Source organism: Nelumbo lutea, chromosome 3 (genome assembly GCF_056320005.1).
Source record: "Nelumbo lutea isolate HS-2025 chromosome 3, American lotus-T2T, whole genome shotgun sequence".
In the NCBI taxonomy this organism is placed as follows: Eukaryota; Viridiplantae; Streptophyta; class Magnoliopsida; order Proteales; family Nelumbonaceae; genus Nelumbo; species Nelumbo lutea.
In genome coordinates this window covers 92,524,726-92,537,559 of record NC_142686.1, presented here as the reverse complement: position 1 = coordinate 92,537,559, position 12,834 = coordinate 92,524,726, and the positions used below count along the sequence as shown (strand labels likewise).

General features: G+C 40.0%; 1 long non-coding RNA gene across 1 annotated transcript; it reads left to right on the top strand.

Moving 5' to 3' along the window:
* The first annotated feature begins 672 nt into the window (after positions 1 to 672).
* LOC148866879 (uncharacterized) lies at positions 673 to 12,706 on the top strand. Its single transcript, XR_016109202.1, has 3 exons — positions 673 to 1,122; positions 1,217 to 1,295; positions 12,501 to 12,706. It is a non-coding gene; the product is annotated as an uncharacterized LOC148866879 (long non-coding RNA).
* Positions 12,707 to 12,834: the final 128 nt, after the last annotated feature.

Here is a 12,834-nt window from a genome sequence, read left to right as displayed (position 1 = left end):
CAAAACCATCAACCAAACTGGTCTAACCCAAGAACTAATGAATTGGTCTTGGGTAACTTTTTTGCTACCTATGTGTTTTAAAGTACTTTGCCTTGCTATTTTTGCCATAAAAACAAGGGTGATCATTTTAGCGAGTTGAAAATTTTTGCTCATAGACCTTGATTTTGTGTTTAAGCCCTAGCCGAGGCTCGGGCCCTCATTAGAGCCCCAAAATTTAGGGTTAAGCCCTAGCCAAAGTGTATTGTATCGAAAAGATAAAAAATAATAAAGTAATAAATATTTTAATAAAAAGATAAAAATAATAAAATGTTAGTCATGATTAGAAATTCATGTAATTAATGCATGGAAATTAATAATTAAGAAATATTTATTATTTATTAATTACTATTAATAGAAAATTAGTAATTAAGAAATAATTAAAATAAATAAATTGAATATGATTAATAATTAATAAATTATTAGTTCATTACTAATGAATAACAATAACAATTAATGATTAAATTATTAATAATTTCATAATTACATTAAAAAATGATAATAATAATCTCCCAAACATAAATAAATAAATATTAACTGTTTTTTAATTAATCAAAACTAATCATTAAAAATTAATTTCATTGTTTAAATAAATGTATAATTAATAGCAAATATGGTCGAACCGTCATCAGTTACAAAACATTGGCGCTTAGTCCATTATCACCCTTGGGAAATCTTCACTCCCAGTGTAGTCAAATTTTCCATTGTCCCCTTCTCTCTTACTCTCAAGAATCGCTTGATCGAGCTGCAAGATCTCCCCCGCTCTCACTCGAACGAACGCCCATACTCGGATTTTCTCCATCATCCCCTTCTCTTTCACTCTATCATCAAGAATCGATTTTATTAGGCCTGCAACATCAAGAATCGTCCCCTTCTCTTTCATTCTGTCCTCTCTCTATCTCTCTAGTGGCATTACGACACCATTGCCGCCGGAAGAGTTGTGGTCACTCCCCCTTCTTTCTCACTTTATCTCGCTCAAACGATCTCCAGCTTGCTAATACCACTGTCTCTATCTTTCTTTTTGGAACCGAGTGTCCTTCTTGTGAGAATCGGCATTACGGCACCATTGCCGCCGGAAGAGTTGTGGTAAGATACAGCCGCACGTTGCTTCTCATTTTCCTTATTCCCTCAAACATGGCTAATGGTTAATTGTACTAAGTGTGTTATTGTGCTTGAACAGGCTTTAGGCTTGGTTGAAGGTGGATTTATTTGTCTGCAGAGGTTGAAAGTGGATTTATCTATTTGTGGCATTTGGAAAGGCAAGATAATTTGTTCCTATTAGTTTAGTTGATTTTTTTTCGTGTATTTTCATGCTTTGGTTTAATTGGTCTGAGATCGGATTTATTATTGCTGCTTTACTTCTCACCTCTGTGAGGGATGCTTTAGCATTTGGTTGCCGCCATTATTGCCATTGGGAGAATGCATAAGTTTGTGGTTTAGCAATCTGTTGAAGAAAACAAAAGAATGTGATGATGTAATGTAATTGAAAACTCTCAACTTGAACACCCAAGTTAATTCGACAATTTCAACCTCCATCTGCACTTTTTTCTTTGTGCCATTATATTTTAGCAGCCCTTGCTTTAGCTGGACTTGATGCCAATATATTCAGAAGAATCAGTGCTTCCCTCACGAACAAGGTCCTATACAGGGCAACATTCTGTTGTGTGGTCTTTGTGGAGTATTGCCTGAATCCAAAGACCAGCTTTGTATCCACTGTCCTATCTCCTCTAGAGTGTGGGATCATTTTCTCAGGGCTGCTGGAATTTGCTGGGTCATGCCAAGTTTAGTTAAAGACCTTCTATTTAGCTGGGAGATTTCAGGCCTGAAGAAAAAAGGAAAATTAATATGGAAGACAATTCCTATGGCTGTTCTTTGGGTAATCTAGTCAGAGAGGAATAGGTGAGTCTTTTGCAACAAGACAAACAGTACTGATGAGGAGGCAACAGGCAAGCTGATTTCTTGGGTGTCTGTATCTCCTGAATTTAAGAACCTGAATGTATCCGAATTAATAAAATTTTGCCTTACCTTTCAAAAAAAAAAAAAAAAAATAGAAATGGTTTGGTCATATGCATCAAGGACCAATTAGAGTGCCAGTAAGAAGTGATTTAGTGTAAGCCAAAGCTCCAAGGGGACAAAAAAAGGACGTAGTTGAGGCAGTTGGACTTGATGTCCTTCCATTTAACAAAACATATGGCCCTAGAAACTATCAAACCTTGACAACTGAATTTGACAACCAAAATGTCAACCTGCATTCAAAAGAAAACTTAATCAGTTAGAGCATCAGAGGAAATAAGTTTAGTGGTGCACCCTTCGAAACTATCAAACCTTGACAGTTGGACTTGCTTGTTTTGCAAGGCCATTTATCCCCTAACATAAACCCTTTTTGCTGTACAAAGAAACCAAACCCCTTATCACATGCCTTATTTTGTGTGGGTCCAACCCTACAGAGACATGTTATTGTTTCTTTGTTGAGAAATCCAAGTCGGTCCACTGATGCTCCATATCAGTTTTGGTGGTTCTTGGATGTCCATGGATGTGAGATTAGTACTAGCTAATCTATCATTAATGACTGACAATTAATGATAAAAAATTGTTTATTCTGAACTTGTACTAATCAAATTCTGATTTCCTTAACAAATTCCAATGTCACTTGAGTCCATTGAAAATTTTCAAATAGGCTTATGAAGCTTTGGATTGTCAAAACTCTGATGGGCACCAAACTCTACAGCTAGCCTATTTAAAGGCTTTGATATGAATGCTCCTGGTCTGCTACGTGGCAATGAATTTGACCACACCAGATTTGCTAATCTTTAGAGGTCTAGTCATTCCAAAACCTGCTGATTCTTCACTTAAATCCTGCATTTCCATTTCCATCACCCAAATCCAAAGACAGGCTTAGGGAAATCTGCAAATGTATTGTGCTTCTGGTTATGATATTGGAAAGTCCAATTGTTTTTCTGTAGTGAACTTGTTGTCATTGAAAAGATAGAGAGTATAGACTCCTTGAAGAACTTGGAAGTGATCATTCAGATATCAGATGGAACCACGGTGGCAAGAAGAGATCTAGGTGCTCAGATCCCATTGGAGCAAGTCTCATCAGCCCAACAAAATATAGTCAAGTTATGCAGACAGCTAAACAAGCCTGTAATTGTTGCCTCTCAGCTTCTTGAGTCAATGATTTAATACCCTACACCCACCAGAGTTAAAGTGGCGGATGTTTCTGAAGCAATTAGACAACAGGCAGATGCTTTTTGGTGAGTCTACAATGGGTCAGTACCTAGAGAAAGAATTGACAGTATTGAGAAGTGTCAGCCTGAGAATTGAAAGGTAGTGGAGGGAAGAGAAACACCATGAAGCTATGGGAATTCCCAGACATCTCTGCTTCATTTGCAGACAGGATTTCAAAGGAGATATTCAAGTCTGCTGCTAAGATGGGGATAGGGGGAGTAAAGTTTCATGGACGAAAAAATACATGGTCAATGAGGCATATTATCGTGCAGAAACTCGTACAGCCTTACAGGAAAAAGATGGATAGGAATTGAAGCTTTCTAAAAGCTTTCGATTGAATCCCTTCTAGCTTCTTTAATAAGCATGTATCTGATTGACTTGAAATGTGAATGGGTTTTTATCTGAAAAAATGTCAATATTTCTTTCATGGCATATACTCTCTCTGAAGTGGACATTAAGGTCTTTTCTCTAGTGAGAGCTTCATTTGGGCTACTCTGTCAAGGGCCATTACCCTATGTTGGTCATGGCTATCAAGGGTCTTGGGTGGGGTGGACTGAATATTGACATAATTTTTACATAATTTATAGAGTTGCTCTACTCTGTTATCTGTTCCATAGTTACATCAGATATGACTTTAAACAGACATTAGAATATTCCCACCAGGGAAGGAATCAACAAACTTTATTTGGTGTGTGTACCTTATTGAGTAAATCAGCATTACTTTAGCTTAGGGAGGAATAAAACTTAGGTTAGTTCCCAATAATTCATGCTTTATAGAAGAAAATGTCAAGTTTGTAGTGTATATTTGTATTTTATTCTTTTTTTAATAAATAAGTGCACCACCAATTACCATTACAAACGAATTTTGAACTGAAGGCTAGCTGGTTGCTGAAATAAACAGATTTTTCTTATTGTCAGTATCATGTGCAAAAAATTTGGGGAAAACAAGTCCCATGGTTCTTGTTGATTTTATGGTGTGGTAATCTGTTATTTTATTTGTAATCATTATTGTTGAAGTGCTCCTGCTGCTTTGATGCTTGATGGGTATGGACCTGTTTGATGAGGGTAGAATTGTGATCTTAGCCAACAATCTAGAGGTGGATGCACTTTTTGTTTATACAAAGACAGGTCACATGGCATCTCTCCTGGTCACATTGCCGACCTAACTGCCCAATCTTTGCCTTACAACTTCAGTAAGGAGGCTTCTGAACCTTCAATCGGGTTTAATACCATTCCGTTTGAGCTTCTCTAATGATATGGGAGCAACCTCAATAGATCCTTCTCCGTGCTAAAGGCAAGGGGTATGATCCTGTCCAGTGACCATGTCATAGCTCTCTCTGATATGTTGCTAGAAATTCAGAGTGAGAAGCCGTCTTTGATCAAATCCAATAATCTTGAAGCCAATGTGCAACCCCAATTGTACTATATCTGGCTAAATGTGAAAGGATGATCAAATCCAATAATCTAGAAACTGCAATCTCATATAGTTGCAATGGAAAAGATCTTCAAAGATCAGAGATACAAGCAAATATTCTGGTATCCTTTTCTATCCATCTGAAAATTGCAAACATTTATTCACACTTCTGTATTTAAATAGAAAGCTTTTATTGTTTATTCTGTTTTCTTTTTTCTTTTAATTTTGGTGAAGGAACTGGATTGATAAATTGTTGAACCTCAACATCATCAAATAGTAATAAGGAACAGAGCACCACCCAACCAAAGAGGTTAAACCTTACCATTTTCTTTACAGAGGACCTTTCTTCTCAGTGTTCAGACACGTTACTACGTGCCCATTGGCTTATCATGCCACTACCATTTAGGCCTACATGTAATGATTGGTGGTCCTGCTAGGGCTGGTAGCCAACACCTAAATCAAAGAGTATGGTGTTGAATGCAGGCTAGCCTTCACGTGAAATAGAAGGAATTCTGGAATTGATTCTCCCTCCCTCCCCCCATTGCCCAACCAACACCAACACATTGTTGCAAGCAAGTAGAAGGGAACCCACCGTCAAGAAATATCAGTTCAGATTAATAATGAAGAAAGGTCTATGTTGTGAGCTAAAATTGTCTAGAAAAGCAGGTGGTAGTTGCAGTAATCAAGTAAGTTGGCATCCTATTCCAATGTCGCCATTTTCCTGCTTTATTCAACACACACTGAATTCTGAGATAAATAAATGCAAGGGAAGAAATTAATAGGGGCCTGAATCTAGTGTGGACAGCGTATTCTGAGTAGATCACCCAAGGACAGGTCATGCAATCAAACACGTGAACCATTTTAGAACTTAACTCCCTTTCAAATGGGAAAGTTTAGAATTATGACAAAACCCAACCAGCGGAATTCTTGATGCTTGACACTGAGGAGGAATGGCAATGGAAATGTGGCTTGCACCTCTTCCCTTTGGCAAGGAGTCCCAAGGACACCCGCAGAGACCCTTGAAGGTTTCTTTACCAAAGGAACCAGAGAGCTGAGCAACAGAGAGGGGGAGGGACCCATTTTGCACCTGTGAGACATGGTGCACCAGAATTCCCAAAGCAACCTCGACGACATGAAGCTTGAGCTCCTAGCAGAGTGTTCTTCCATTTTTTTTTATTCTTTGACCCTCTTAAAGGGTATCTTTTAACTGTACATAGCTCATAATAAAGTATCTAAACATAGAGAAGGCAGCATGTCTAGGTTGTCCTGAAAAGAAAAAATCACACAACATACAAAAGCTACTGTTAGTGAAGGGGTATTTCGGTCTTTGTACCTGTTGAGAGTGCTGATGTGTACTATTATGTTAGTTCGAGTGCCTCTTACTTAAATAAGGGCACTTATGTCTTTTCCAATCACATTAATAATATAATAACAGGTCTGGCCGAAACTAGGGTTGACTTTTTCCTAATTTCGAACCAGACCTTTTCTCTTCTCCTTCCTCTTTCTTCCTTCTTCTTTCCTCTCTTCCTTCTTGCTGTTTACTTTACAGCTAACAAACAAAACAGACTTCTAGGGCAGGCCGAACTTTAACATGGTATCAGAGCCACATCAAACAAATCAGACCTGCTAGAATTATGTTTTATGCGCATTTGAACTAGGGTTTCTCTTGGATTTCTCAGCTGTTGGTTGGAGACTGGGAAAAGGGCTGAAAAGGAGTGATCGCCCTCTTACCTTGGAGGTTTCTATGCCTCTGGTGGTGTCGTTGGTGATTGGTTGCTGTGGTTTCTAATCCCTCCCCTAATTAATGTAGGGCTGGTGCGTGTGGTGCAGTGGTGTTTCATTCCTTCGTGTGGTTGGCCTTCAGGTGATGAGGTAAGGAGTTTTTTTATGCATATTTTCTGTTATGGAACACATGAGAGGTGTGGTACAGATCGTATAATGGGTTTTTAGATTGCAGTATGCTAGGGTTTATGCTGGTTTGTGTGTGATTCGAACGGAAGTAGTGTTTATTTAATGGTGAAACTTCCGGTAGCTGTAGAGTAGGGTTTGTGGTGTTACAAGTACAGCTTTCAGCCTTTGTATTGCTGAAATCAGTGTGCAGATTTCGGTGAAGTGTCTGTGTGCAGTGTGCAGTGTGTAGTGCTCAGGATTCAGTGATAAGGGAATTCGGCAATGGCAGATAACAGTGATAGTAAACCTAGTGCGATGATATCTACTGACTACCTGAATGCCCAAATGACCTCCATTAAACTGAATGGATAGAATTATGTCCCTTGGGCCAAGTCTGTAGAGGTTTTTCTGAAGGCGAAGAAGAAGGTAAAGCACATAAGAGATGAGAAACCCCCCACTAGTTCTCAGGAGTATGAAGACAGGGAACAGGAAGATGCACCGATTATCACATGGTTGTGGAACAGTATGGAACCCAGAATCAATGTGAACTTCATGTTTCTTGACAAGCCAAAGAGGTGTGGGATCATGCTAAGAAATTGTATTCTGGTTAGGATAATACAACTAGGGTATATCAACTGTATCAGGAATACTTCAATCTGCAACAAGGAAATCAGAGCCTTGAGGAGTACTATGCCAGTATGAGAAATATCCGTAATGAGCTAAATGTCTATCACCCTCTCACTTCTGATGTCAAGGTTCAACAGCAACAGAGAGAGTAGCTTGATGTGACTCAGTTTCCGGTGGGACTGAAGTCTGAGTATGAATCAGTACGAGCCCAAATACTAGGAGGATCTGCCCTTCCATCTTTAGAGGAGGCGTTTGCTCGTCTTCGGAGGACTTCCATTGGATCTATGGAAAACTCTAATATCTCAGATAAATCAACATTTGTAGTGTCGAGAGGAGGAGGTGGCAGGAGTGGGGCTCGAGGAGCCCAGCCTGGCCGTGGTGGCAGTAGTGGTCCAGTGTATGGCCGGAGTGGTAGTGGTGGATCTACACATCCGTGGTGGTGGTCGTACTGGAGGCAGAGATTCAGGGGGAGCTCGTGGTAGAGGATGTGGCTCAGGTCCACGGAGGTGTACTCATTGTGGTTTGGATGGACATACTATTAACTACTGCTATGACTTACATGGTCCACCCTCAACGTGGGCCAACCATGCCATGACTAGTGACACCAGTTTCAGCTTTAGACAGGAGAACCGGTCAGCTGACCAGATGCCTTCTACCTCTCCAGATGGTCCCGACAAGGAGATGGTGAGTGTTCCTCGTGATGAGTATGAAAGGCTTGTTCAATCCACGTCACAGCAGAACACAACTACCTTTGCACACTCAGGTATGGCTTGTTTGGCATCCACACCCAACCCCTAGATTATTGACTCTGGAGCCTCCAATCACATGACGGGAACTCCAGGTGTGTCTTCATCTCTCACTCATTGCTCAACATCATAATCTGTTACCCTTGCTAATGGCTCCACATCATCTATTCGTGGTGTTGGTAATGTTGACCTAGACCCTGTGTCCCTATCCTCTGTTTTATATGTACCTAAACTTCCATTTAATCTTATGTTTGCTAGTAAGCTGACCAAGTCTCTTAATTGCTCCGTTACATTTTACCCCTCTATGTGTGTTTTTCAGGATCTCAAGACGGGGATGAAGATTGGTGGAGGGCATGAAGCCGGTGGACTATATTATCTTGATGGTGGTGGAAGAACGTCAACGACCCTTCAACCATCTATTTCTCCTCTCTAGTGGCATTGTAGATTTGGTCATCTTTCGCTGAAAGTGCTGAAGTCCTTGGTCCCTTCATTGAGTCAACTTTCTGTTATAGATTGTGAGTCGTGTCAATTTGGAAAACACCATCGTGTTCCCTTTAGTTCTAAGTTGATAACCGTGTGTCAAGTCCTTTTTCTTTAATTCATTCAGATGTTTGTTATTTTTGTTGATGACTTTTCAAGAATGACGTGACTATTTAATAAAAGAAAGAAGTGAATTATTTGCCAATTTTCAGAAATTTTATGCTGAGATTCGCAATCAATTTGGCGTTCACATCAAAATTTTCCGTTCTGATAATGGTCGTGAATACTTGTCTTCATCTTTTCAAGAATACTTGGACCAACATGGCATTATACACCAAACTTCATGTACCTACACCCCACAACAAAATGGGGTTGCTGAGAGAAAGAACCGACATCTTCTAGAAACGACACACTCACTCATGCACCACATGAATGTTCCCAAACCCTTTTGGAGTGATGCAATGCTCACCTCTTGTTTCTTAATTAATCAGATGCCTACGTCTATTCTTGATGGTCGTTCTCCTTTTAGTGTCTTGTTCCCCAACATGTCTCCGTTTCCGCTTCCTCCTCGGGTATTTGGGTGTGTCTGTTTCGTCCATAATTTGGGTCCTGGGACTGACAAGTTAGATGCACGATCCCTTAAGTGTATCTTCCTTGGCTATTCCCGGACTCAGAAAGGGTACAAGTGTTACCATCCCAGTTCTCGTCGTTCTTTGGTATGTGCTAATGTTACTTTCTTCGAGTCTACTCCGTTCTTCGTGGGGTCCGGTGATGCTGCTTCCTCTACATCACCTCCTCCTCTTCCCCTTCCTGTGGCTGATCCTCCTCCTTTGGTTCCAGTCGTGCCTACGTCTTTGCCTCCGGTGCCATCGTCCGTTGACCATCCACCTATCCGTCACATGTATACACATCGCCCACGTGTACCGGCTATGCCTCCTCCAGCTTCATCACCGTCGACAGATCCGGCTCCAGATCCGACACCAGCCTCTGACTTTGATCTCCCTATTGCCTTACGAAAAGGTAAATGCACCTGCGCCCTTCACCCTATTTCCAATTTTGTTTCCCTTACTCACCTCTCCACCTCCCATCGCCAGTTCATCTCCTTGTTATCCTCAGTGGTTGTTCCTAAGGATGTCCAGGAAGCCCTTACCTCTCCAGAGTGGTGCCGTGCTATGGAAGAAGAGCTCTCTGCCCTCTATCATAATCACACTTGGGACCTCACCGCTCTTCCTCCTGGGAAGCAGGCTGTCGGTTGTAAGTGGGTGTATACCGTTAAGTACTTGCCAGATGGTCGTGTTGAGTGCCTGAAGGCGTGGCTGGTCGCAAAAGGGTACTCCCAAACCTATGGCATTGACTACACAGAGACATTCTCCCCGGTTGCTAAGATAGGGTCAGTTCATGTTGTCATCTCCCTGGAGGAGGTCTACATGGAGCAACCACCAGGGTTTCTTGCTCAGGGGGAGGATGGTAAGGTATGTAGACTTAAGAAGGCTATATATGGACTTAATTAGTCCCCTCGATCATGGTTTGGTAGGTTCAGTGAGGTGGTCAAGAAGTTTGGTATGAAACAGTGTCAAGTTGATCATTCTGTCTTTAGTCATGACTCTCTAGTAGGAAAAATACTATTGGTGGTGTATGTAGATGATATCGTTGTGACTGGGAATGATAAAATGGGCATTGGCAGATTGAAGGCATTCCTACAGGAACACTTTCAGACAAAGGACCTTGGCAAATTGAAATACTTTTTGGGCATAGAGGTAGCAAGATCTAAGCATGGCATTAATTTGTGTCAGAGGATGTGCTTGATTTACTGGAAGAAACAAGTTTGTTGGGTACTAAACCGACTGAGACACCTATGGAAACAAATACGAGGCTGAGCAGTGATATAGGTGAAGTATTTGAAGACCCTAGCAGATACTGACGTCTTGTAGGCAAACTAAACTACCTAACCATTACTCGGCCAGATATTTCATTTGCGGTTAGTGTGGTGAGTCAGTTCATGCAGAAATCTTTGGTCCCACATTGGAATGCAATGCTAAGGATTGTGTGGTACTTGAAAGGAGCTCCTGGCCGTGGGTTACTGTACAAAAGTGGCGGAAAACTGAAAGTAGAAGGATACACCGATGCTGATTGGGCAGGTTCCATGTCTGATAGACGGTCTACCACAGGCTATTGCACCTTCCTGGGGGGTAACCTGGTAACGTGGAAAAGTAAGAAGCAGACAGTTGTGGCAAGAAGCAGTGCAGAAGCAGAATATAGGGCCATGGCACATACTGCTTGTGAATTAGTGTGGCTAAGGAACCTTCTACAGGAGATAAGATATGACATCAGTACTCCAATGAATCTTTATTGTGACAATCAGGCAGCGGTTCATATCTCTTCCAATCCGGTGTTTCATGAAAGAACCAAGCACATCGAAGCTGACTGTCATTTTGTGAGAGAGAAGGTGCTGAATGGAGTGATAGAGACTGCATATGTTAATATAGGAAATCAATGGGCAGACTTGTTTACAAAAGGTTTGAGTCAGGGGAGAGTGGACTACATATGTAACAAGCTGGGATTATATGATATATACTCACCAGCTTGAGGGGGAGTGTTAGTGAAGGGGTATTTCGGTCTTTGTACCTATTGAGAGTGCTGATGTGTACTATTATGTTAGTTCGAGTGCCTCTTAGTTAAATAAGGGCACTTATGTCTTTTCCAATCACATTAATAATATAATAACAGGTCTGGCCGAAACTAGGGTTGACTTTTTCCTAATTTCAAACCAGACCTTTTCTCTTCTCCTTTCTCTTTCTTCCTTCTTCTTTCCTCTCTTCCTTCTTGCTGTTTACTTTATAGCTAACTAACAAAACAGACTTCTAGGGCAGGCCGAACTTTAACAGCTACAAAGCTGCGCAAATGAACTCCCACCTCAAAGAACCTTGTATACATGTTCTGGTGTATATTTACAGTCATAAGAGTACCCTTGAGAATATGTTCTGGTGTATATTTTCTCATATTTTTCATTATACTGAAAATAGCTTACTGATAAAAATGCAAAAGAAAAGGATAAGATGCAATACAACCCGATGCTTACATGTTTTAAATGGATATCTTGCTGCTGTGTTTCAGTTATAGCCAATACTGCACCTCTTAAAGACATGAGCTTTGATTATCAGATCTATTATACTATATGTCTTAAAAAAGTATGATATTTTTATGGGCTTAGCTCAATCTTCAAATACTGTGGCTGCCTTGGGCTAATTTGATTCTTGAATTGATCAATGATATTTCTCTACATCATGGAATGCTTGATTCTACCATTACTAATATTATATGGTTAAACAATGAGCTGAATATAAATTACTTGTTGCTGGACCACAAGAATGGCCTTTAATATATGTATAATTTTTACAAGGGAATTATGTAAGGGTGGCCAGCTCTTCCTGCAATTTGTAGGGTGGCCAACAGTTAGTTTATTGGGGTTCTATCTGAACTTTGAGCTAAAGAGCCATGATTGCCACATCAAATGAAGGGTGGCCAGATCTTCCTACAAACAAACTATATCTCAGTTGTTTCAGCTTCAACCTACCTACGAACTTGAATTGAGATATTACCTCAGCTGTTTCTGCTTCAACTTGTCTCCATCTCTTTCATTACTCTGTTTTAGCTTTGTGATGGGGTTTATGAGGTCCTAGGAATGATCTATAAAATGCTTATGACTTTATAGGTTTTTGTCTCTCAGCCTGTGGTTGTATGTGCTATCTTATAATCATCCTTCATTTCAAACACCTTGAAATGCTAGGGATTGCCTTTTCCTTCTACCATATCAGTGCCCATTTGGAAGGGATTTCGGTACACAACTTGTGTTTCGGGCTGGGCCCCACATAGAATTCATAAATGCTGTTGTGTTTAGTGAAAATCCGGAATTCATAAAAGCTGTGTTTGATCTCAATCCTTGCATTTGTCATTTGTTTAACATTAGGCTTGGAAAGTAGGCAAGTTTATATTGCATATATACTCGATTAAATTTTCATACATGATTTTATATCTCCAAAAATGTGATTTCTAATTTATTTTATATTATTTTCTTATAGGTTGAACATGGTAAAGGAGAATACTTCACACGTGTAGATGGAGACATTTGATCAAATTTTACATGATAATTTTTTTTTTGGATTGAGTTTTCATGTATTCAAGAAACTTGAATTTGTAGCAAACACATGGATGTTAAAGCACATTGAGATATAGTTCATGTATTGAAGAACCTTTTATTGGAATTTTAAATTCAATTTCCATCTTATATTATGAATTAGTTGTGTTTGTATTCAATACAGGAAAGTAGGCTTCAAAAAATAATGAAAAAAATTTAGGATCTAGGTTTCATGTTTTTCGCTACAGCCAACAAAAATCGTTATTAAAGCTGCTTTT